The sequence below is a fragment of the Salvia hispanica genome, unplaced genomic scaffold (genome assembly GCF_023119035.1).
Source record: "Salvia hispanica cultivar TCC Black 2014 unplaced genomic scaffold, UniMelb_Shisp_WGS_1.0 HiC_scaffold_1074, whole genome shotgun sequence".
Taxonomy (NCBI): domain Eukaryota; kingdom Viridiplantae; phylum Streptophyta; class Magnoliopsida; order Lamiales; family Lamiaceae; genus Salvia; species Salvia hispanica.
In genome coordinates, this window is record NW_025951332.1 from 1 (window position 1) to 3,852 (window position 3,852).

A 3,852-nucleotide genomic window follows, 5' to 3' on the forward strand; every position below is an offset into this window, starting at 1 on the left:
AGACAGAGCCTGCAATTCTTCAACATGCAACAGGCGATTCAATTACAGAAATTTACCCTTCTTCAAGAGATTCAAACTCCACAGTGGCTTTGTCTGTCTCGATTTCACAAAGCACATCCCCCACTTCAACCTATTAGATCCAGAAGAAAGAAACAGATCAGATCAACTTAATCTACCTGAGATATCTTATACTCCCTCCATCCCAAGGAGGATGACCCCTTCCTTGGGCGGCACTAGAGTTTATGTAGTTTTATTTTGTGTGTTAAGGGAGAGAGTAAAGTAAGAGAGAGAGAATAAAGTAGAGATAAAGGGGTTTCCATTTTAAGTAATGGGTCATCTTGAATGGGACAAACTAAAAAGAAAACTGGGTCATCTTCAGTGGGACGGAGGGAGTACATATTTCTGCACTAAAACTTTCATAGTATTTAATCATTAAATGTGTGCATAGCAAGTGACAATGCTCTGTGTCAAGAAAATCTGAATGACACAGTAATTGTAACTGACCTTATCTCCCTCTTTCTTCAGCCACTTCACAATATTACCTTGACTCTGTAAAAGGAAAAGCGTATAAAAACACCAGTGACAGAGCTAAACATTTTTGTGTTATGGCGAATATATATTACATACAGTCATTTACCATTGTAGGTGACAAAGCTGGCATTTGAAGCACTGTATGCTCAGGTATCTCTGAAATAATAATAAAACTTGACCATTATGTACAAAAGCAGACATTGAAGCAACTAAGTAACATTTTGATTATATTTTCAAGATAATATTTAACAGTACAATTTTTGAGTTAACATATTTCAAGATTGAGCATAAAAGGTTTTACATTAACATCTGGGACGAATACGATACATACGATAAGCTTGGAAAAACTACATGATGGATGAAGCCATGTAAATTAGCTATTGAGTTTAACCAAGCCATCTAGATTAAGTTCAGACACCAGAATGTCATTTAAAATTTGAAATAGCAAGTTCAAGTTGAGTGAAAAGAGTTATACCGGAAGATGAAAAGGAGCGGATACCCATTTTGACCTGTAAAGTGTAAACATCCCATGAATATGTTAGAAAATGTGCAGATGGGTAGATATATTTAAAATACAGTTTTGCTGCCAACCTTAATCTTAGAAGAATCGCCATAAATGCCATTAAATAATGGAATCGATGCTGGCCTGCAATATTTTATCAGGAAAGAGAACAATTTTAGACCACGGGAGGATATGCCAGGACAGAAAGGTTAGAATACATTTTCCAATGCTAGGGTAAAAGTTGCCAATTTTCTTCATTCCCACTGCCATGTAAGCTGATCGCTTTGACTGGCAAGGCTCAATTATCAAATTTGATTCAATAAAAATGAATGTACAAGAACTACTGAATCAGAAACAATGGTTGCTGATGGAATATTGACATCTACTACTGAGTTTAACTATGGAAACTAAATTGGCATAAGCTGCAAACTTGGAATATTGGCAGAGTAATGCATGGAAATAATTCCATCTGATAGCCATATGAAAGCCTACCAAGAATAAGAAAACAAACCCTAGCCACTTAAAACTAGTTAAACTATAAAAGCACCAAGGCCCATTACATATCTGCAAGCAAATAGCGAGTGGAACTGTGGAAGCACAGATCTCCTTTGGCAATTGGCCTATACTAAAAAGCTGTCAATAATCTTTTATACTGTCTAATTAGAGTATACAAACAAATAAAATCCAGGAATCTGTCCAAAGATGAAACTGACAGCTAAGAAATTACTTGCACTAAGTCAGATCATAAGCTATAATAGAAGAAGAATGAATGAGGTTAGGCACAAATAAAAAAGCTGAGACAAACAATAAATTTTAAAAATCAAAATACCAGTATGTTTAATTAAAAACATGAAGTACAGGTTGAAGTTGAGGAAGAAAAAACAAGAGAAGGAACTAAGATAAGACTTTACACGCATACCTTAACAAAGTCTCGAAAATTCAAGACCAGTATTGACCCCTTGAACTGCAGCAAACCATATGTCGACAATAAGTGATAAACAATGCAAAAATTGGTACATGACCAGAAAATTCAGTATGAAGATTGAAGAATATAGGAAATGATCCAGGTATTCTGTCAAACCATCTAGATTCAATTTGAGAGACATAGGATGAACATTTGGGAAAAGCACAGTTATTGCATTCAGGCTAAATAACAGGTCTTAAAACCATATGAACCTGAAGCACATACAATGATACAATACAACCTTTAAATATCTGTGCTTGCAAGTATAAATGCAGAAAGCAAGCAGCTGAACTAAAGAGCTACTTATGATTCTGAATAAGACGTTGGTCCTCTTCAACAACTCATCTAAACTGAGACATCAAACAGTGCTACTCATCTGAGTATTATCATTCTTTGTGGCACGACCACAGCCTAACCAGGCTTGGAACAATGCCCACGGACACAAAACATTCCTAGCTTCCGAAATTTCATAATGTCAATTACAACAAAAAATGCAGATCGAGCTTGTCATTGTACGTTCGCAAAATACTGTAAAACAGTGTCAACGCTATAAACCAGCTGACATTTCATCATAATTGTATTCTTCATTTCATACTAAGGCATTAAAAACAAACAAAATGCAGCAGAACTACTGCTCCCCACATTTTATTTCTCCAATCGATTAATTCCAATGCCGCCGCATTTGACAGCTTCACCAACCACAGAACCACTCAATATTTTCCGAAACAACGTTGCATCTAGTTCCGATCGGATAAAAAATCACGATACTATCAAATCAACCGAAATTAAGTTCATCCAAATTCAGCGCTAAACCGAATAAACAAAAATTAAGAATTACCGATTGAGAAATGAATGGGCAGGTGATAGAAGAAAGGAAGCGAGCTCTGATTAGAGACGGAGCACGCGAGATCACCGGGTGCCGTAGCCTAGACAACGCCATAGATCAAATTCGCAGAAAATTCACCTCTGGCTCTTTCCCCACTGCCCTTTCTGTATTAAATAATTTCTACGTACGCACGCTGAAGAAGACGAATTCGTTCTCGCTTTCCTTTTCATTTTAAATTATTGTTACATTTATTTATTATTCATCTTTAACAATTCAATATCAGAAATTCCAATGGCACTTGGGCCGTCTGAAGATTAGGCTCTCACGGCCCATTCCACAGATTCAAGTTTAATTGTCATATTCTAATTTATCCCTCATTTTATCAAAAAATGATTTATAAAGGAGTGTGAAGTTTGCAATTTTCGCAATATCACATTCAACTCTTTTCAGGAGAAATACACAATAATGTGACAGATGATATTAATAATAGTTTATTGCTATAATAACAAATCTAAGAAAAAATGTCATATTTTGTCTATGCCCGATTTATCATACTTTCATCGTTTGTGCAACTCTCAAAGTCCATTACTTGAAGATTGCAAGTTGTGTTATGATTCCTTACATGGGACTCGAGTTTGAATCTTTTCATCTCTTTGTTTTTTATTTTTGTTTTGAAAACTAGCATGCTACTCTTTTCTTTAATGGTTGTGCTGTTATTCCAAGAGAACCGTGGAGTTACACGCTCAAATGACATGTCCTGTTTCTAACAACATGTCTGTTCATTGCTAACTTTCATGTTTTACATCATTAATAAAACTAATTTAATGCGTCATGTCAATTTTTATAATTTCAGTACCAAATTTGGAACCTCGTGAGGATATTGAAATGGTTATACCAAGAAAACAAAGTATTTTCCCGAATGTCAATGATCTAACCTCAAAAGAATAAAAGTTCAATAACACAATTACTTAAAGTTCCAAGGACCCAATGTGGAAATATCTAAGAACTCAATTATAAAAAAATGATACC

At 35.2% G+C, this 3,852-nt stretch overlaps 1 long non-coding RNA gene across 1 annotated transcript; it reads right to left on the minus strand.

Annotated features, from left to right (window-relative positions):
- Positions 1–369: 369 nt before the first annotated feature.
- LOC125197912 lies at positions 370–1,982 on the minus strand. Its single transcript, XR_007172294.1, has 5 exons — positions 1,953–1,982; positions 1,123–1,177; positions 1,007–1,040; positions 638–687; positions 370–549 (listed from the first exon to the last, which is right to left on the minus strand). It is a non-coding gene; the product is annotated as an uncharacterized LOC125197912 (long non-coding RNA).
- Between the last annotated feature and the right edge of the window lie 1,870 nt (positions 1,983–3,852).